The 22,764-nt window shown below is 45.3% G+C and overlaps 1 pseudogene; it reads left to right on the top strand.

Moving 5' to 3' along the window:
* The first annotated feature begins 7,177 nt into the window (after window positions 1-7,177).
* LOC130874035 (U1 spliceosomal RNA) lies at window positions 7,178-7,331 on the top strand (annotated as a pseudogene).
* The last annotated feature ends 15,433 nt before the right edge of the window (window positions 7,332-22,764 follow it).

The following is a 22,764-nucleotide window of genomic DNA, read 5'->3' as shown; positions in this document are numbered from 1 at the left end:
GCTGACAGTTTTAACCATCACACACATGCTCCTTGTGAGAGCAACAGTGGTGACGCCCTGGGCACTGTAGTCGGGAACGGCACATCCCAGGCTAGCCTCTCACAGTGTGCAGAGTACTCTTCACCAGCCCAAGTGTTGGCTCATGGATGGAAAGATGAAACTGTCAGGAAATCCCCTGGGAGTGACATGTGGCCATTGCTGGGACTGCCAAAGCACAGGACATGAACCTGTAGTATTACCCCGCCCATCCCATGAGAGTCCCGGACTAGGAATAAGCCAATCAGACATGAACCTGTAGTATTAGTACACCACGTCTGTCCCATGAGAGTCCTGGACTAGGAATAAGCCACTTCAGGTAAGGTGACTCACACTTATAATCTCAGCACGCAAGAAGCTGAGGCAAAAAGATTGCAAGTTTAAGGCCAGCCATCCTACATAGCAAGATCCTCTTTCAAAAATAATAACGAAGTCACGGTGGTGCATGCTTTTAATCCCAGCACTAGGGAGGCAGAGGCAAGAGGATCTCTGAGTTCCTGGCCAGCCTGGTCTACAGGGCAAGTTTTAGCACAGCCAGGGCTACACAAAGAAACCCTGTTTAAAAAAAAAAAACAAATTGAAGCAAACCAAACAAAAATAATAGCTAAATAAAATGCTTTACAAGTGAAAAGCAGAAGCTACAATGAAACAAACTGGACCGGGAGCCCGGGAGACGCAGCTGCAGCGTGTGCTCTGGGTTTGACGCTCGGTTTTGCCTGGTGGAGCTTTCTGTTGTTGCTTTTGCACAGGAAATAAAACACTTTAAAATGTTAGGAACAATTTTTAAGAGTCTCCTGACTGAAACAAGGGGTTTTCTGAATGTTTCCATCTTCCATATCCTTTGTATTTATTTGTTAGTTCATTAAACATTTACCCAGAAGGCCCTGGGTCTGGCACTATGGGCACTCCAAAGATGAACGACTCATGGATTTTAGTCCCAAGGGACTCACACACTGATGGAGAGTCAATCACACACAGATTACAAAGGCCCCTAGGCCCATAGTCCCTTCCTGTGAAGACCAAGGACAAAGGAAAAACTTTGTTTGGCTCGCTGCCATTGACTTGGTATCTGACACTTCATGACTGTTTGTCAAATGACTGTATGAACCAGAAGGCTGAAGCCCGAGAAGCCCACAGAAGGAAGACTCTCGAGATTAGAAAGTTGGTAGGAAGTAGACGGTTCAATGATGCTCGGGATTCCTCCTCTGACTGCCGCCCCTGTCTCTCTGGTCACAAAGGAGAGATGTGGACCCCGATGGGTTTAGACTGCATTTGGCAAGGGGTTAGAAAATGCACCGCAGGCCACACCCCACTCCAGGCAGACATCCTGGGAGTGGGGTTGCACTAGTTACTTGCCTTGTCCCTGAGACAAAACACCTGCCGAAGCTACCTAAGGAAGAAAAGGTCTCCTTGGCTAACACTTCAAGGGTATCATTCTACCACTGTGTGAACATGACTCAAAAATGAAAAACTCCAAGAAACTAAGACAAGAGTCCTGTGACCCCAGTTTCTTCATAAACATGGACTTCTTCTTGGATTAGGCTTTCATGCCCTTCCCAGGTGTATCAGATAGGCATGGGTTTACTTCTGGTTACTCATCACGGCTGGCTAACGTTACGTGTTCATCCGCTTCTGTGGAGAAACATGTTTCTGTCACAGGCAGCCTGCCTACCATGAGCAGCTCACCTTTGTGGTTATCCACCTTCCTCACGTGACTCTTAATGGCGCCATGCTTGGGGAAGGTACTGTGGGAGGGGTTGGGGGAAGGGCATTTGGGAGGTACTGGTGGAATAAGGAAGGGAGAAGTGTTGTAGATTGAAAGCTGCTGCTGCTGCTGGTGCTGGTGCACTCCTTTAGTCCCAGCACTCGGAAGGCAGAGGTGGGCCAGTCGTTGTCTACAGAGCTAGTTCCAGAACAACCACAGTTACACAGAAAGATCCCGTCTTGAAAAACAAGCAAACAAACAAACAGTATATTTAAAAAAAATAAAACTTAAATTAAGAAAGTAGACTGGGAGTAATACTGAGCGAGTACAGCTCAGGAGTCAGGAACCCAAAAAGCTTGCTGTTTCTTCAAGACCTTTAGCAGACTCGGTACCCTCAGTCTCTGGGAATTCTTTCCAGTCAGGAAAGACAACCAGGGTTTATTTTCTTGAAGGCATAGAGGCCTTTTCCACCTTCATCAGAATAAAGTGTATTGTTCCTCCTACCTCCCTTTTTGTGACAGCCTCATTTCTGAGGACAGACCATATTGTGAATAAGTTCCTTTGTCGTTCCAAAAAAACCATGTGAACTTGTGTGATCTTATATCTGGGTATTCTGCAAACTTATCATCATGTGTAGAGGCCTGCAGATACTTCTTTATTTCTCTGGTTTTCTGTATATACTTGTTTTTTTGTTTTGTTTTGTTTTTTCGTTTCGTTTTGTTTTGTTTTTTGAGATTGGGTCTCACTCCGTAGTCTTACTGTCCTGGAATTCACTGTGTAGACCAGGCTGGCCTTGAGGAAATCCACCTGCCTCTGCCTCCCAAGTACTGAGGTTAAAGTAACTGTGCCCCACTGTGCCCACCGCTTGTTTCTTGGTGTATGATGTAATGTTATGGTGACAGGTGGGTGACTGAGTTAGGAGGCCAATGTGGTCAATGCTAGAATTTAAAATACCTATATAAACCTTTATTAGGGCTGGTTCCTTTAACCTGGGCATCTGTGTGCCATCTGAGACTGTAAGAGTGTCTTAGTCACTGTTCTATTGCTGTGAAGAGACATGAGGACCATGGCAATTCTTATAAAGGAAAACATTTTTTTTTTTTTTTTTTTGGTTTTTTGAGACAGGGTTTCTCTGTGGTTTTGGAGCCTGTCCTGGAACTAGCTCTTGTAGACCAGGCTGGTCTCGAACTCACAGAGATCCGCCTGCCTCTGCCTCCCAAGTGCTGGGATTAAAGGCGTGCGCCACCACCGCCCGGCTAAAGGAAAACATTTAATTGGGGCTGGCTTACAGATTCAGAAGTCCATTATCATCATGGCGGCAAGCATGGCAGGGTGTAGGCAGACATGGTGCTGGAGAAGGAGCTGAGAGTTCTATATCTGTATCAGCAGGCAACAGGAAGAGAGAGATATTTGGCCTGGCTTGAGCATTTGAAGCTTTAGAGCCCACCCTAAATGACACTTCCTCCAAAGCCACACCCACTCCAACAAAAGCCACACCTCCTAAGGGGCCAAGCATTCAAACACACGAGTCTATGAAGGTCATTCTTCTTCGAACCACCACCGAGAGTTAAGATGAGCTTAAGTTAAGTTTAATATGAGCGAGTTTGCCGTGTCCGTGTCACCCCGGCTGAGGGAGAACCATGAGGTTTTATGTGTTTCTCCCTTGAGCTCTGATGGTCCCAAGTGCCTAAACCATGAACTGTTTTCAGTTCGTGCACCCAGAAGGGATACCTGATGATTGTAAGCCTTAGTCCTGGAGTAGCCTGCAGGTGCCTACAGAGTGTCCACACAGGGCTGTGTTTGGAGCAGTCCTGAGTTAGAAACGGCTTTGTGAGTTGAGTAAATGGCTCTACCTTTGTAAGCTGGGGCCACTCACTCTTTGGACTGAGTGTTATCAGTCCACAAGGCTGTGGTGAGATGTAAGTCAGTCACTAACAACGGAATGCCAGTGCCGCCCAAGGTTACCTGCCTGTGAGCATTACATTGACTCCACAACGAGGAGATACTGCTATCGTGTGTTCCATTTGCTTTTTCATTCAAGTGACCGTGACACTCACACCCGTAGATGGAGTCTGTTGACATTCCTTAAGGAAAACAGGGTGGGGAAGGTTATTTGACTCTTGCTTGAGATCTCCGCCAGTCACTCCTAAACCTCCCTGCCAGCTGCCATGGTGACAGGTGGTGGCTATGGTATGTAATGTATGGAAAGATCACAGAAAGGGGGTGCCATCTATACCCCTATGGGAATTTCTTCATTCACTGTGATGGCCATTCTTGCCTGTCTGCTTGACTGCATCTAGAATGAACTAAAACTCAAAAATGGAGTGCACACTTGTGAGGGATTGTTGCTTACTTTGAAGTGGAAAGATCCACTTCCAAGCCGGATCTTTAAGGTGGGAAGCTACACCTCTAATCTAGGCCATCTGAGCTGTGAAAACCCACCTCTAATCTGGGACCCACCTTCTGCTGGAAGCCTCTGTAAGGACATGGAAGAAGGAAGCTTTTGCTCTTTGCCTGATTGCTGTCTCATCTTATCAGCAAGTCCATTCCTTCACTGGTATTAGAGCCCACTTCTTCAGGAGTCTAGAAGTTATATATAATAAATCCCATATGTGTATGTATGTGTGTGTGTGTGTGTGATTGGTATCTATAGCAATCTCTCTCTCTCTGTCTGTCTCTCTCTCTTCATTCTCTAAGTTCTGTTACTCTAGAGAACCCTAACTAATACATTCATGCTGAAGTGAGAATTTTTGGTGATGTGGCTGCTTTGGCATCCTCCATGCTCCTATAAGTAACCCCCCGTTCACGTTCTGGAAGGAAGTCAGATAAACGGCTTGGGCAAATCAGACTGTGGCGGGACAGCCACTTTGGCCTGCTACTGGGTTCTGTCTGGGATGAGTAGATGCTTGCTCATGTCTTCCTAGGAAAAGTTCATGCAGCACTACTTGCTATCTTTGTATAAATATTTACTTCTTACCTTTTTGAGGCACAAAATCATAAAGCACGATGTCAAATATTCCACAAGTCATCTCCAGCCTGGTTAATGGGGTCAGATGGCCTCGTTCTTATCTTGGAGCCTCAGTGTCTTGGTTTAGGACATTACTATTATAAATATTTGGCAGCATATATTTGTCAAGGAAATAAACTTGATAGACACTTTCAATCGGTTGACTGTGATCCTTGTTTGTGCTCCCAGAAGGAGTCTTCTATACGTTTCCTAAGGCCACCCAGTGTCTGAACGCAGCCCATAACCAACCAAAGCTGGATGTCAAAAAAATCAGTGTTGGAGAAGGTGCCAGACCTCAAGGGTGGGCTAGCTGGTGTTTTGTTTGTTTGTTTGTTTTTGACCTTAAAACACTCTACTGAAAATGCAAAGTCTCTTTGAAATATCGTACAGCTATCGCTGTGAACTGTGTTTACAGCCTACTATCTGAATTATAGTCACAGTCTTGTTAGTATATCATTGCCATGCATAGAGAAAAGACTGGGCCTGGAGAGATGGCTCAGCAGTTACAAAGGACCTGAATTCAGTTATCAGCACCCACACTGGCAAGTGCTTACAGAGGACCTGAATTTTGTTCCCAGTACCAACATTGGGCAACAGATACAACTTCCTGTAACTCCAGTTCTAGGGAAAGGGATGCCATCACTTAAATTATATATAAATATATGTATTTAAAGAGAAGAAATATAAGTGTCCCACAACAGGGAAATGATCCATGAAATTGAAGTAGACTTTCACAATGACCTTTAGTAGCTGTTAAAGGAGGAAATGCACAAAGATGATAAGAGGAAAAAGGGAGACAAAGATGAGAAACGCATAAAAATAGCGAAGGAGTGAGTGGAAGTTTGTCCAGGATAAAGGAGGAGAGGATCAGCGAGAAGGGAGAGGGGAAGGAACTAAAGACAGAGCAAGAGGAGGGGTGGAGGGAGGGTCAGGGACAGCATAGAAAGGATCTTGATGAAGATGTGTTGAAGACAGGAGAGAGTCAAGGAGAGGGAAGAAGCCACGGTCCATGCGCTAGGCAACCGCAGCGTGACCAGGACCAGAGGAAGATCCTTGTGACAGCAGCGCTGTCTGTGCTCCAGGTGAGCTGACACTGAGGGCATCTTTCGTTAATACGAGAGGCTCCAGCCAGCCTTAATGGTCTCTGGGCCTCTGGGATGAAAGGGAACCGGGTAGCTGCCATGTTGGTGGGTGGATGCCAGGCTGTGCTCAGACAAATACCTCATGCCAAGCTAATCCAGAGTCTGAGCCAGGCCAAGGAGGTCTCAAGGCTGCTGACTGATGGGGCTCATTTGTTTGAAGCAATCAGCCCAGTCTTCCCCTGCCCCCTTCTCTGCAGAACCCAACTAGCAGTCCGACCCTATTACAGCCAGAGGGAAACAGCCTGTGACAGTGCTGTCATTCAGCCCTTTGCATTCTCTTTGTCGGTGTCTTAACCTTGCCTGTAACCATCTGTCTTCAAAAAGCTCACAGCGTGGTTAGGTGGTGATAGTCAAGAATGCTGCTTGTAAGACTAAGCTGTGTCTGTAAGGAGATAAATACTGCATCTCCTTCAGACGTCAGTAACTCAGTGAAGATGAACTGAATGGATGGTGGACGGGTTATTGATGGATGATGGATGGATGGATGGATGGATGAGTTGATGAGTAATAGATATTGTGAAATTCATGTTCTTCTGTCGCAGAGGAGAAGGGTTAGTCAGGGATCAGCTCAAATACAATTTTCTGCAGTAATGACTGTATGGCACTGTAGAAAAAAGGAAGTGCTCCCCAGGGAAATGACTTCGGCTGCTGCTCCTTCCTGGAAGCTTAGCGCGAATGTAGCCATGTCATCTGCTTTCGCTGATGATTTTGAGCCACATTATCCCTTTTGCATCCCTCAGGGAAGTCAGCAGGTCATCTGTAAGTGCATCTGGGTTTTCACTTTCCTCTCCTTTATATTCTTTGAACATGTTGACCATGATTATAATGGTTCTATTTCATGTAAGTTGCTCTCCTTAGGGACATTGCTATAGAGTTGGTGGTTTGGGGGTGGGGGACACATGTCTGTGGTCATGACATCCATCGCAATGTATTTGCCAGCCAACATTTGCTGAAGTACTACATTTTTTTCTTAATTTACAGATAGTACAGCTCCCAGACACCGTAAGAATTTAATACCTCAGTTTCCCACCAGGTGGCGCTCCAAGGCTACCAAGAGCAGGTTCTACTTGCTGAAGCGAGAAAAGGGTTGTGTGTGCTTTGGTGTAGAGGAATATTTATGTATATGTATGCATACATGGGCATATATTTTTAAAATTGAAACTAGATTTTTTTTCATACAATATATTCTAGTTATGGTTCCCCTCTCCTATTTCCAGACCCTCCCTGCCCCTCACCTACCCACACCCACAAGCTTTCTTCCTCACTTTTGCTGGAAAGCAAACAGGCAAACTTCCCTGGCAGGGGAGACATCGTGATCATGAAGGTGGTTTTCCCAGGTTTATCCCTTGCCCTCCTGTGCTGACCCCTGTGATTTCCCCAAGTTTGGAAAATTCAACTGCATAATTTGTGGTAGTGGGGACCGTGTTCCCGCTCTTCCCTGAAGAGCACAAATAGAAGCAAACAGGCATCTAAAAGATAATTATAATGAAACAGAATAAACTAAAACAAACGAAACCGATTAGGACAAAACAACACGCAGGAAACAGTCGAAGAAAAAGCACAAGAGACACATAGAGACAGACACGTTTGCACACACAGAAATCCAGTAAAAACGCAAAGCTGCAAACCATAACATTAAAGCAAAAGACCGGTGAGGTTTAAATAGAAAAAATAAGCCCAGCTTAACCATCGTGAGACAAAAATTTCTAAAAACACCACTGAGTTTGTTTGGTGTTGGCCAATCAACTGCTGGGCAGGGGGCCTGCCCTTAAATGTGATTTGCATATCTAGCCAGACTTCATTGGCGAAAACTGGTTTTTCCTTTGCTAGTTGTTATCAGTTGGAGATAGCTTCTGGGTTAGAGATGAGGGCTTGTGCCCACTTCCCCTTTCAGAGCTAGGAGCCCGTCTGGCATAGAGCTGCGCAGGCCCTGTGCACGCTGCCAGTTTCGGTGAGCTCACGTGTGTAGAGTCCTGTTGTATCTAGAAGGCCTTGTTTCCTTGGCGCCCTCTGTCCTCTCTGGCTCTTACAGTCTTTCTACCTTGTCTTCTGCAGGGTTCCCTGAGCCCTGAGAGGACAGATTTGATGAAGGCATTCAGTCTAGGGCTGAGTGTCCAGGCTGTCTGTCTGTATTTGGCCCCATCTGCTGCAGGAGGCAGCTTCTCTGATGACGGCTGAGCTGGATACCTACAGGTATGGTAGGATGTCATTAGGAGCCGTGTTATTGCTATGTGCCTTTGGTAGAATGGCAGTATTTGGTTTTCCTTTAGCTCCATGGCCGATCTAGTTTCAGGTTTTTTTTGGGCATGGATTCCATCTCATGGAGTAGACCTAAAATTTGAACAGATGATGGTTGGTTACTCCCACAACTCCTGTGCCAGTGTTGTGTAAGCATAATTGCAGTAGGTCACCATTGTCGATAGCGGGGTTGGTGAGTTGGTGTTTACTTTTCTCCTCTGGTACCTTCCAGTACCACCAATACTAGGGATGAAGGCTTTCGCTAGGTACCCGCTTGACTTCTCTATGTTCAATGTAGGTGTTGTTTTCAGTAATAGGGACTTAGCATCAATTTGTGGAGAGCAACCAACAGCCTTGGCAAGAGCCTGGACTGTTTGGGTGTTTCCATGGGACCCCTTTGGGCAACAACTTGACTAGATGTAGCCGATTTCTGGAACTGGAAGCCATATTTGTTGGCCATATATGCACATATATTTTATGTCCAGCTGATCCACTATTTGGTGGCTGGCATTAGAAATCCTCAATGTTTGTTGCGCATCTTAGCTCTTCTAGGACACAGCTCCCGTAGTTTTCTCTGGGCTCCGTACAAAGTCCAGGCTGTGCTGTTTTTCATTAGTTCAGTAGCTGCCCCTTAAGTAACTGCTGTCCTAATCAGCAGTGACAACTAACTCTGCAGAAGCAGTCTGGCCACACCGGCGGTAGCCAGGCAGGAATTCTGTTCCCTCAGGAACTGGCTCTATCACAGCCACTAAAGAGAACTTTATCTAGATCTTTATCCCTCTAGAGAACTCAAGACTCAAAGGTTGAGGTGAAATCCTGCTTTCTCAGAGATTCTCAATAGCTAACCTTCTCTCCTAGCTCTACTCCCCCCAAAACTGCCCATCATTCTGTTCAACCCCCACTTAAGAACCTTACAGAAAAAAAAGAGAGAGAGCCCTGCCTATACATGGTCCCTCCCTACCAGTTCTGCCTGCTAATTGCTGACTCAGCCTCCTGACCCCTGGTTAATTTTATTTAATCAAACAAATGGAGCAAGTCTTTGTATCATTAAACAAATATTCTACAGTATAAATGACTGTAACACATTTTAAATTAATATTTCACAACAAGTCTGTAGCAAAAGCTTAATAAATTGGGGTTGAACTGAGCCCCCAAAGTCATCTTGTAACTAAAGTTTCCTTCTCTGTTGTCTTTCTTGGCCTATGCTTTCTGCCACATTAAATCCCCAAAGCATTTTTCTGTCTGTCTATCTTTCCAGTCTTCCCGCGAGTCCCTGGCTGGCTTCTAGTTTTTTTCCAGAGAAGAACTTTTGTGAGCAGCCCCCTCCCATCGCCAATGCCCTCATGCTCCCTCCATAGCCAATGCGCTTATCCCCCCCCCACACCGCCAATGCCTTCATCTTTCTCCCCCCATCACTACCAATCCTTTCATCCTCCCCCCAATCACCAATGCCTTCACCCTCTTCCCCCCACTGCCAACGTCTTCATCCTCCCTCTTCCCACCCCCTCTTCCTCACTACCCGTGCCCGTCCTCTGATTGTTCATCTGCACAGATGCTTGACTGGCTTTGGAGTCACCTAGGAGAAAACCCTCTGGATGTCTGTGAGGGTTTCTCCAGGGGGCTTGACTAAGGAAGGGAGATGTACCCTGGATATGGTGGTACCATCTTGGATGGACATCTTGAATTAAATGAGAAGGAGAAAGGGGTGAAGTTGACAGGACTCCATGCTCTATGCTTTCTGCTCAACCAGGACATGATCAAGCCCCTGTCCACAGACAGCCATAAGCCTTCCCACCATGTGGACCAGATGCTTCAAAATGAAGCCAAAATAAACTCTCTTCCCTCATTCTGCTTCATGTTGGGTATGTTGTCAGCCATGAGCAAAGCAGCAATGCCTCTCCCTTTCTTTAGGAGGCAACCTGACCATCACATCACAGGTGAGGTCCAGGTATGGAGGCCTCTCATCTTTCCAACGCTGCATTGGGCTATCTGTCCCATCCTGTCCCGTCCCGTACCCCCCACGTGTCATGTCATGTCCCCCCCCTTGTCTTCTGCTCCTCTCCCGCGGAGCCCTCTGTCGTCATTTATTGTCAATTCTTCAGAGGGGTTTAGAGTGGGAGGGAGGAAGAGCGGGTGGAGCCCCAGGCGTACTGAAGCCTGTAGTACTCCCTGCTCTGAGCACGGAGGTCCGGAGGTCCGTGCCTCTGCTCATGGACTTGTATGGGAGCCAGAGCGTCTCAAGGGACTGACTCCCAGGACAAGGGGTCCGTCTGCACGTGACTGTGAGCCCCAGACCAACTGCTGCCTCCCTTCTGCCTGCCACAGCCTGAAGAGTTTCTCTTGGTGGCCTGCTCCAACGAGAAACACAGAAACTACTTCAGCAGGGCAGAGAGAGGAGGCACACCTGCCATCCCAGGCTGGAGGGCTGTGAACTCAAAGCCAGCCTAGGTCACATAGACCTTGCCTCACAAACAAACAAAGCCACTTTACTACGAAGAATTTCAAACTGAACAGGCACCGTGACCTACAGCTACAGCACGGGAGCTCTTCAGAAATTAAGGATAAAATTCTAGCATGATCTTGCAAGCTGGGTATGGACCCAAGGAATTTGAGCAGGATCTGAAAGACATGCTAATACAGCATGCTCACTGCGGGCAAAAGGCAGAAGCCACGCGGGTGTCATTAATGCTAATACGCTTTGGCGTGGATTGATTTTAGCTGAAGCTAAATGCTTCCATATGCAGAACGCATTAAGGGACTGAGCGGCTGGGAAACACTGGCAGAGGGGAGAGCAGAAAGAAAATCAGTCAATAATGCATGAATCTGGACCCATCAGTTGTCACGGGGAGGGGGAGACTGAAGCTGGGAGAGCTTGTGAGAAAGAGAGGATGCTCTCGCTCCAGACAAGAGGTCAGCAATGTCAGCCAGCAAAGGGGACCAAGGAAAGGCTCAGGGGAAGGAAGGACCAGGGATGCCTAGGTTGATACCTACCTTTAGAGGCCTGGCGGCAGTATGAAGACTGGGGTGGCTGGGTGCAGGGAGGGTCAGAGCGGAGCAGGAAATTCTGGAGACGCCTGGGCTTTGTGTGCAATGTTTAGGGGAGCCCCGGGGGTCCTCGCAGAGTAGCGCATTCCCTCCCGGGAGCGCTCTGGGGCCTGTTGTGTTTAGACCTTGAGAGCGTGAGAGCTAAGAGCTGAGAGCTGAGGCTCTCACAGGGGTGGGGGTGGGGTAGTGATGGGTGGACCCACAGTGGGCAGAGGCGGATGACAGTGAGGTTCTGGAGGGATTCTGGGATTAGAAATACGAAGAACGGCTTGGATATGAGGTGTGAGGAAAATTGAGAGTACCAAGTGGCTCTGGGCTTGTGGGTTGCACGTGGAAAGACAGAGTTAGCGCTCAGGGGATGGGAACAGGAGGACAGGAGACTTAATTCTCTTCCTCCCTCTCCCCTACTCCCCTCCATCTCTTCTCCCACTCCTCTTCCCCTTTATCTCTCCTCCCCCCCCTTTTCCCCTCCCCCTTTCCTTCCTCCTCTCTACCTTCTCTTTTCGCCTTTTATTTACCACCTTCTTCTCCCCTCCCCTTTCTTCTTGCCCCTTCCCTCTTTTCCTCTTTCTTTCTGCCTCCTTCTCCCTGTTCCCCTCTTCTCCTCCCCCTAGAAAGGCTCAGTTCCTTTGGCCCTCAGGGATGGCACCACAGGAACCTCAACTTACTTCTTGAGAGAGGAGCAGACAGAGGGAGGGCCTGGCCCTGACCTGGGGGTAGAGGAGGAGGGAGAGGCCTGGCCCGGTCCTGGGGGTTGGGGTGACTTTGCTTCCTTTGCTACTGTGCTCTTGATGTATGTGTGGCCCCAGTAACAGTGTCCTCCCCCCCCCAAAGTCTTTTATTCACCTGTAAAATGGGTGCAGTAATTTTGACCTACCTCAGAGGCTGGACGGGCTAATTACTGGTTAACACAGTCTGAAGGAAGATGAAAGCCTGGCCTAAACGCAGGCCATCATTACCCTGGATGGCGTTTCTCTTTGAACAGCCTGGAGACTGTCCTTTTGACTGAGGTCACCTAATTGTGTCTCAGTTCCTTCAGCAGATGAGAATATTACAGCCTGCAGGCTGGCCACATAGACTTTAAACTCTGGCCCCTAAAAGTGATTTTAACCTCCCAGTCGTTGACTTTTGACCAGCCCCAAACGACCTATGTAGAAAAGTCAATTTTGCAGACTTATGAAAAACCTGCTTAATCTAAACCCTTCTAATGGGTGTGAAGGGAAGGGGGAAAATTTGTCTTCATTTTTAATTGATGAAGCCTTCCTTTTCCTAGATCACAGAGAAAACCCAGACATCCATGGGCCAGGGAGGGTGTCGCCACAGGGATGTTTATGAGGCAGAGTGGAGTCTGTTGGGCCTTGGGGCTCCTGTTCCTGAGACAGCACTTGCTTTGGGGTTCCCACTCAGATGCCCTGCCCTTATGTGAAGCATGTTCCATGAAGACTGTGGTCCACCCCCACCCACACACAGGCTGTGGTCCAGCCACCTGCTTCTTCCTCAGGCATCCTAGTCTGGATGATCCTTTCTGCCCACTTCTTGAGAAGGCTCCAGCCCACTCTGCGCCCCAGGACAACACACCCTCCTGAATTGTGAGGGGTTACTAGAGAAGCTGTGGGAAATCTCATAGCATCAGGCATGGAGCAGGCCTTCCACACATTCTTACCTCTCTTCCTCTGAGGGCCTGAAGACCTTTGCAGCCTCACAGATGGTTCACCAGGACTGGGCTGGGCACCACTGTTGCCTCTTCTTGGAGGGACGAGACTGGGCACCGCAAGTGCCTCTCTCCTCTCTCTGCAACCTCTGGAAGCAAAGTCCAAGACTCGGACAGCGATGGGAGTGCAGCCCCTCAAGGGGCTGTCAGACTTGCTTACTCTGACTGGTCAGGCCAACTGCTTTTGTGGCTACATTTGCCTGTGGACAGGCACATGGGAGGGGCGGGTTAACAGCATGCTCCAAACTGGAGTTATTGATAACACTGAATATTCAACAGACTTGTTCCTGGGGCTGGAGCCTGTGTTCAGAAACTGCTCCATTCTTTAAATACAAAATCTCATCATGGGATCTGACTGTACTTTTATCCACTTCAAGTTTGGAAGGGGCTGGCTTTGTTCCTTTTCTTGAAAATCTGATGTTTCCTGGAATCGAGAGCTCGATTCTGGGTGTCCTCCTCCTTCTTCCCTTCCTCCCCCCTTTCTCTTCCTCCCTTTCTTCCTGTCCTGTGTTACTGAACTTTCTTTGAACTGCCAGCCCCCAAATAAAGACACAGGGACTTCTTATTAAATATGAAAGCTTGGTCTTAGCTTAGGCTTACTCTCAACTCGCTCTTATAACTTAACCCATTTTTATTAATCTACATTCTACACGTGGTTCACTATCTCTCTTCTATACTGTATATCTGCCTTCCTCCACATCTTACAGGCAAATCACCCACCTCTCAGATTCTTCCTCTGATTTCCTCTCTTTCCCCAGAAGTCTCGCCTATCCTCTCTTGTCTAGTTATTGGCCATTTAGCTCTTTATTAAATGAATCAGAAGGTGCCTTAGGCAGATGAAATAAAACAGATCCATCTTTACAGTGTACAAAAAGATTATCCCACCAGGCAGTGGTGGCACACACCTTTAATCCCAGCACTTGGGAGGCAGAGAGAAGTGAATCTCTGTGAGTTCAAGACTAGCCTGGTCGACAGAGTGAGTTCCAGGACAGGCTCCAAAGCTACAGAGAAACCCTATCTTGAAAAACAAACAAACACGAAAATCCCAGAAAACAAAAACAACTATCCTACAACATTTCCCCCTTTTTGTCTAAATAAAAGGGAAAGGTTTTTTTTTATGATTATTCACATTTTATTTATTTATTGTGTGTGTATGTATGTATGCACACACAAGTGCATGTACCATAGTGTGCATGTGGAGGTCAGAAGACAACTGACAAGAGCCAGTTCTCTCCTCCCACTACATGAGTACTGGGTATAGAACTTTGGTCCTCAGATTTGGTAGCAAGCACTTTTATGCACTGAATCATCTCTCTGGTCTGAGAATGTGATCCTTCAGTGATGAGATTTCTGTGCAAGGATGTGACATAGCTTTAACAGTATGTTTATAGTGACTTCCTGATACCTCACCTACTTCCCATTCTCCCCACGGAGTAACAATATAGGAAACATTAAAATTCTCCCACCATCTCCTGTTTCCTGTCCCTTTCTCTGAGGAGTGGCTGGCAAGACCTTAGAGGAGAAAGTGGAAGAGAGAGAGAACAATCTTCCTTTCCCATATCACACCCTTGGGACCTAGTATGTGATCTGAAGGCCGTCTAAAGAGGAAAGATTGTCACCATGTCTTTGGTGCCACCAGGACCTTACCCAGAGTTGGCTAGAAATCCTGCCTCTCTCACAGAGATTGGTTAAAAATATTTTAAGTTTATCTGTATAACACGAACCTGAGATACTTGATAAAACAATCCTTCAGGTCAAAACATTTCTTACATGTTTTCTGTTGTTGTTATCATTATTATTTCAATGCATCCAAATAGGATTTTTCATTTTCAAATGAATGTCCACAGAACTCTACAATAATGAACTGGTACCGGCCAAAAAGAACTGTAATACGGTTGGAAAATGGTTTCCGTCTGTAACTTCCATGGGCAGATGTTCCATTCCCGGTTTTAGAAAAGCTGGGTACATTAAGGAAACATCTTCAAACTTTCCTCCTCAACCAAGTCACTGATTTAAATGAAAAAAGAAAGAAAGAAATTTCCCCCTGCTTGTCAAAAAAGTATACTTCAGATGTCCCAGTTGCTTTAAAGAGAAAGGTTTTAGCTTTATTACAGTAAAACAATATATAATAAGAACAATTATCAGGTAAAATTACACTCACAATGTCTAGTACATTTGTATTGGGCAACTTTGGAGACTATTATCTATCCTATCTTGGTGAGTCTAAACTTTTATACTTAAAGCACTTTTTATCATAACTTGTATTACTAGCCTAAAATATCCTTTTAGAGATATAAAGATTATAAAGATTGAGAAACATTAAAGTTTAAGTTATTTATCTAAGAAAATGTTTTATCTCTTTTGTGGATTTCTTTTTTAAATTTTCTACCAAAGAAAGCAAGAAAACTATAACTATATAGTCTTTAACCCCACCAGAGATCTGAGAAGGATCAAATATTACTTGAGTAAACAGGAAGTGCAGAGCAAACAACTTTCAAAATTATAGAAATGACAAAGACAGCTGACTGCCTGGACATCACCCAAGTTTCCTCTGTAATGTTTTGGCTTACAGGCCTAGAACATCTGACAGACATTTCTGTGAAGCAGGAACTTTAAAGGACTGTCCTACCTTTTCTTGGCAAAGTTTGGCAATCACTTAATTTGTGTTTTGCTTGTCCAATTTGGACTCTATAAAGTCAACAGTTGAGGCAAGGGCAGTTTCTTGCCCAGTGGCTAACTTTGCCACAAATAAAAGCAAACTCCATATGAAGGTTCTTCAATGTCCATTGTCTTCTCTGAAGACAGGAACAGATGTGTCTCACTGTTATGAAAAGCCTTATTATTAAAACATTTAAATGCCATATTCTGTAGATCTCTGAAATGTTTGAAGACCATCTACCTATCTAAAATATATCTGTGTTTAACCTTGAAAACATGCCTAACATGACTGTAAGTTTGATTGTTATAGATGACTAACAACTAGCCTGCATTTCTTAATTATCCTAAACAGTTTGTAATAATGGCTTTCAAGGACTAGAGCTTTATTTCTTTTTTAAATGAGCTGCATTGGGGCTGGAGAGATGGCTCAGTGTTAAGAGCATTGCCTGCTCTTCCAAAGGTCCCAAGTTCAATTCCCAGCAACCACATGGTAGCTCACAACCATCTGTAATGAGGTCTGGTGCCCTCTTCCAGCCTGCGGGCATACACGCAGACAAAACATTGTATACATAATAAATAAATAAATATTTAAATGATCTGTATAGGTACAATAACTTATATAAGAATAGAAACATGTATACAGTATGTTATAACAAAATAACCTTAAATTTGTATCAACATACAAGAATCCATACCAATGTAAAATATTTGAGACTAGTAGTTGCTTCTTACTTTAAAAGTAGATTCAACAATCTACCCTTTTATCCTATTATTCCTATATCTCCCCTCTTTTTTTTTTTTTACTGGATAGGAGAGAAAGGATAGAGAAAGAAAAAGAGTAAAAGAAATCTCTTAATCTAACCTCATTTGCTTAGTTTTCTCCCTGACCATGACCAGTAACGACTTACTGCTAACCTCCCTAAACAATGACAAACATCCATAACCCACCAAATGGCCAAAAATCACCCATCCCACCTCTTGGGAATGTGGGCATCATGTTCTTAGAATTACTTGCTGTTGTCTGGGGGTGACTGCATCTTTAGGGAATACTGAGAAAATTGGGATAATGGCCAAGTCCTGGGAGAGCAATTGTATCATTTGTTGTCCAGTCTCTGTGTGATGGGAAAGGGCATGGTTTAACTGAAGTCCCGGCTAGAGTAGTCTGTGAGGCTAGACCATCTTGGCTTGCCACTTTGAAATTATTCAGAGCAGATTTTTTGAGGAAACAGCAATGGAGACATTCTGAAAGGCTGGATCACTTAAGCTACTTGTCTTTATTGGGGTCTGGTCCTTTTTTTCTAAAAAACACAAAAACTGTTAAAGGTTATGTACATATCTGTATTAACACAAGTATGGAATGTACAGTATGCACAAATCAACTAAACATGATTTTTGTTTTATGTTGGAGCAGGTAAAAGGCATTTGTCAATTTTATAAGTCAGTTTGCATGACTGTAATATAAGTCTTCATCCATGTCATATGAAAGAATGTCATGTAAATAAGTTATGAGAACTCTGTAGCCAATAAGATTTATCATGTCTCATCCAATCCATATAGAGGGATCTTGTAGGTTTCTCCATTCATGTAGCTAAGATTTTCAGGAGGTCTCCCCCAGTCAAATCTGGCATCTATCTATCTATCTATCTATCTATCTATCTATCTATCTATCTATCATCTATCTATCTATCTATCTATCTATCTATCTCTCTATCTATCTATCTATCATCTATCTATGTTTTTTTTTTGAGACAGGATTTCTCTGTAGCTTTGGAGCCTGTCCTGGAACTTGCTCTGTAGATCATGCTGGCCTCAAATTCACAAAAATCCACTTGTCTCTGCCCCCCCCCCGGGCTGGGATTAAAAGTGTGCACCACCACCTGGCTAAATCTGGATTTTATTAATTTTGAAGGAATCCACAGTTTTTCATTTCCTGTGGAAACAAAAGTGTAACCTCTCCCTCAATGCAACACATTTCCTAACTTCCACTCTGAAGTTAAGACATACTTAAAATATATAGACTCGTTTAATTTATCAGTGTTTTTCACAGTCTAATATCTCTCACTAGCTATTTTTTGTTCATTAAAGTTAATAAAGCACTATATCCAAATGTCCTGTGTTATGACATTTTCCATCCTTATACAGCTTATTCTTTTTTATATTGCTTCACTTTTTCTTTAAGACTTTCATTATTTTAAAATTGTTTTTATTACTGTCTACACCCATTTTCTTTTTTTTCTTCAGCTTCTAAACACATTTTTAAGTATACTGTATCTGTTTGGAGATTTTCTCAGTCTGGACCTGGCTTTCTGCACACTGCGGCTCTAGGAAAGTATTGCAGAAATGTTGCCAAGCCCTGTATGTGTCTGCAGACTCCTTCTGCAGTCCTGTACCCTACGTGGTGCCGGTGGTTGCCTTTGCCCCCTGGAATCAGTGAGAGCCAAGCCTTATGTAGTCTCCTGTTGAGTAGCTTGCCAGATGCTCTCTGGGTGCCATGCTGGGTGGCAAATATTACTGATTGACTTTGGACTGCCAGTTCCTGAATAATGACTCAGAGACTTCTTATTAAGTATGAAAGTTTGACCTGAACTTAGGCTTGTTCCCAACTAGTTCTTATAACATAACCCATGTTCTGCCACGTGGCTTGTTGCCTTTCTTCAATACAATGTATGTCCAACTTCCTCCTCTTCTCACTGACAAATCCCCTGCCTCTTAGATTCTTCCCTTGAGTTTCTCTCTCTCTCTCTCTCTCTCTCTCTCTCTCTCTCTCTCTCTCTCTCTCTCTCTCCCTCTCTCTCTCTCTCCTCTCTTTCTCTCCAAAATTCCCACCTATCTTTTCTTGTCTAGTTATTATTGGCTGTTTAGCACTTTAGTAAATGAACCACAAGGTTCCTTAGGCAGATGAGGTAAACAGACTCATCTTCACAGTGTACAAAAAGATTATTCCACAACATCCTTCCTTTCTTTCCTCCCTCTCCACTTTTTCCTCTGTGTGTGTGTGTGTGTGTGAGAGAGAGAGAGAGAGAGAGAGAGAGAGAGAGAGAGAGAGAGAGAGAGAGAGAACTACTTACTTGCAGGAGTCAGTTCTCACCTTCTGTCCTAGTGTGTGAGTGGCAGTGATTGAATTCTGAACATCAGCCTTGGTGGCAAGCGGCAAGCACATTTTCCCTCTGAGCCATTTTGCTGACCCTGTAGTAGATATTTTGAGCACCATTGGACAGTAAGTGCCAGGAGGTTTACTTCATTGTTTTAAGAGTTGGGGAATGCCAGAGACTCATGGGGTCTAGTTTGAGAGAGGTATGGCTACAGGCTACACAAGAACTAGCCTTAGGGATTTTTACACTGGTCAGTAAGGTATCTCTGGCCCTCTACAAGCTTTGATTCAGTCTCTTATTGTTTATTGTGGCAAAAGATGGACTAGTGGGCTCTGTATGCCCTCCTGTCCCTTGGGTAGGAGCTCCTTGTGGCCTTTTCATGCATCTCTTTAGATAGTATATGGGATATGGGGGATACGTTAGGGGCTCAGTGCAGGTGGACAATGCTGTAGTTAGACAGGCTAGACAGAGTCTAATGGAGTCTAGACTGGCCTGAAACTCATTAAGTGGCCAAGGATGACCTTGAACTCCTGATCACCTTCCTCTACCTGAATTCCGGGATTACATAGTAGTGCAGTAGCTACTCTGCTCCATTTATCCATGCTGAGGATCAAACCCAGGGCCTCATGTGTACAAGGCATACTACCTGCCAATGGACTTACGTCCCCACCCAGGATACTGTGTTTTAATCTGGTGGGAAAGCTGCAGAAGTTATTGTAGATTCAAGAAGTTTTAGCAATAGAATGGAAGATAGAAGATTGTCCCATGTGATCTGTGGGGATAGAGACTTGGACAATCTCTTTACAGGAACACAGTGAGCTCCAATTTCACTTTATTTCCTAACTTGTGGCTCAAAATTCAGAGATTCTCCTCTCCTCTCCTCTCCTCTCCTCTTCTCTTTTCTTCTCTCCCTCTGTAAGTTTATTACTTTAATTTATGTGTGTGTCTGTGTGTGAGTGTACATATGTTCACATCAGCGGGAAGGCCAGAGGTTTCAGATCCCCTGGAGCTGGATTAACAGGTGATTGTGAGTCTCCAGTTATGAGTGCTGGGAATCGAACTCAGGTTCTCTGCAAGAGCAGCTGTGCTCTCTACTGACAAGCTGTCTCTCCAGCCGGGAGACCTAGCTTTCAGTGCCCGGTTGGTCTTTCTGGCACTTATTGCACCATATTATCTCACGAGGTAGGGCTGATAGAATACTGTAGTTAAAATAATTTTAACTTGATATATTTTAAATCAACAAATATCTCACTAAAATAAAGCACACATAAAACATACGGCTGTAAACATTTCGCGTATAAACCGAGTGGGGTTAAGTAGTCACACCCGCTGTGCACTATTCCACCCTGCATCTCTGGGAGTTTTCTTACCGTGCACACCCAATTAAACACCCCATAAGACACCAGGTCCCAACCGTTCCCACCCCCTCTCCTGCAGCTTCTCTGGGAACTGTTACTCCACTTCCCCAACACTTTATGACCCTGTCTACAGAGACGCCCCACAGAACTGCGTCTTGCCAAGGGCTGAATGAGTAGAGCTGGGATTTAAGCTCAGTCTCACTTGTGTCTAAAAGACCCTCAGAGAGTGTCTTCCCGCTGAGGAGACCCTTCCCCAAGGAACAGCGAGACCACCGGTGTGGATGCAATCAGCAAGAGGTTTATTCAGATACACGGGTACCCGGGGCGACAAAGTCTCTCGGAAGACTTGCGCGCCGCATGGTTGGGGCAGGGGGTTTTTATAGGGTTGGGGAGCAAAAAGCACGGCTACAGAAGCGAGATGCCTGGTTACGGGGTTCTGATTGGGTGAGTGGGCACAGTCTAGGGACCCAGGGTGCTTTCTGTTCCTGTTCCTCCTGGGACCAGATGTTCGACCACAGATATCCTGTTTTGGTGGGCTTGCCTGCTTTAGAATTGACCTTTTTCAGCCCTTCTGCTACTATGAGGTACTGGCCTTGCAAGTGGCGTTACAAATGCTAGCAGTTTGGGTGATGAACTCGGGGTGAGGGTCTTTCAGTGTCCAGGTTTTACAAAACCTATGTTTCAACCACAGCTTTATCACACAGTACAAGTTGCTCCTTTCCAGATACACTCAGAGGCCCTTTGCATACCATCATGTTGGGAGTCTTCTATGGCTAGCTTTTATTTTGACTTTTTGTGGTTCTGGGGTCAGAACCCCGGGTCTTACATGTTCTAGACAGGCACTCTTCCAGTGATCTTTAGAGTATTTTTAGAATACTTTCTTCACTCCCCAAAGACATGATAACTATTATCAGTTAGCTTCACTCTCCTCCGAACTCAGCCTCTGGCAACCAGCGACCTAGTTTCTGTTCCAAGCTTGTCTGTTCTGGATTTCTGTGCACACGAAGGCTCATATTGCACATGGTGACTTCATTCACTCAGTGTGTTTTTAAGGTTCATCTACATGGTAGCAGGTGTTGAGCATTCACTGCTTTTGATTTCGGAATAGTGTTCATTGCATGGAGATGACATTTCTACCTTCAGGCTATTGAAATCATGCTGACATTAATGCGTGTGCATGCATTTCTCTGTGGAGATTTGTTCACACTTCCTTGCATGCTAAACTAATCTTGCATTACGGGGCTGGACCCCACATTGCTATGGTGTATAATCCCTTTTATATGTGTTTTGGGGTTTCCTTTGCTGTGATAAAACACCATGACCAAAAGCATCGTGGGGAGGAAAGGGTTATCTGGCTTATACCCCGGCTCATGGTACATGGAGGTAAGCTGGAGCAGGAACTCAAGGCAGGGAATGAAGCAGAGGACAGAGGAGAGCTGCTTCCTGGCTGGTTTCCTACGGCTTGCTCAGTCTGCTATCTTTATAACCTAGGACCACCTGTCTAAGGGTAGCAGCATCTGCAATGGGGTGGGCCCACATCAACCACTAACTAGGAAAATGCCCCCAGAGGCTTACCTACAGTCAGATTCTATAGAGGCATTTTCTCAATTGATGTTCACTCCCCTCAGATGATTCTAGCTTAGTTCAAGTTGACAAAAATAAAACAAAACAAACAACAACAATAAGAAACTACACAACATAGTTGATGCCTTTGCTTTAAAACCAGTGCCACCTGGGAAATTCTTGCACATTGCCAAGTTCAGCTGGCAGCATGAGCCGCCTTGGGTCCCGATGGACCACAGCTTCCTTATGCTGACCCTGAATAAGTACTCCCCAGAGATTCTCAGTGATAATGATCTCTCTTGATTTCCACTAACTTCTCATCTCTAGCTAACAAGCATTGACTTTTCTAGCATATCAAAAGTTTCACATTGGCAGTCCTGGTCTCTTGTTAATCACCGCTAATTCTTTAGCTTCAGGAGAGCTTCAAATTCGTAAGTTGAAACATTACTCAAATGGCTGTTAGAGTCCTTACTTCTGAAACAAGCCAGGCCTCCACGTCTGAGGCACAGCTCTCAAAGTTTTTATTGTCTGTTGTGATCCAGCTGCCCTCACTCCCCCTGATTGACAGCAGAACTTCCTTGTGGTCTGTAATTGACAAGGATGTTTGTGTTCTTTCTGGCCGGTGGGTCTCCACAGAAGGAGTAGAGGTATAAAAGGTTGCTGGGCAAAATAAAGGTTGCTGTTCTTCCACCTGAAAAGAAGCCTTTGTGTCTCAATCCTGGCACCCCAGCCAGTCTCCGCTATCCAGGCTGTGTTGGCCGCAGCAAGTGGAGGATCCACCGAGATCTGGAAAGTGGGGATACGTGAACGGGGTCTCTCAAGCCACCGGCTAAATCGAGGAGCGTATTGGGGAAGGTAAAGTGTTCTAATTTTTCATCCCCAGAGATAACTCTGAGGGACATCCTCCAAAAGATAAGCAAGTATAGAGAGGCAGGAGGGTGAATTCAAAGGCCTCAAAAAGTAACTAAAACTCTTAAAGCAACAAGACACGGAAGTAACAAGGAAGACAGCCAAAGATTTGTACAGGAGGGGGGTTAAATGTTCCAGACTGGGAACAAGCTAAGTCAGATTAAAAAGAGTATGTATGTCTTCATCCCCAGAGATGCTCTGAGGGATGCCCTCTGGAAGTTTGGCCAGTAGGGAAGAAATAAAAAGGAGGCAGGAATGTTGTAATAAGAGCGGCAAGGGCTGCGTCCCCGGCACCCGGCC

This window comes from Chionomys nivalis, chromosome 4 (genome assembly GCF_950005125.1).
Source record: "Chionomys nivalis chromosome 4, mChiNiv1.1, whole genome shotgun sequence".
NCBI classification, from domain to species: Eukaryota; Metazoa; Chordata; class Mammalia; order Rodentia; family Cricetidae; genus Chionomys; species Chionomys nivalis.
This window is presented reverse-complemented; position numbering and strand designations above follow the sequence as displayed.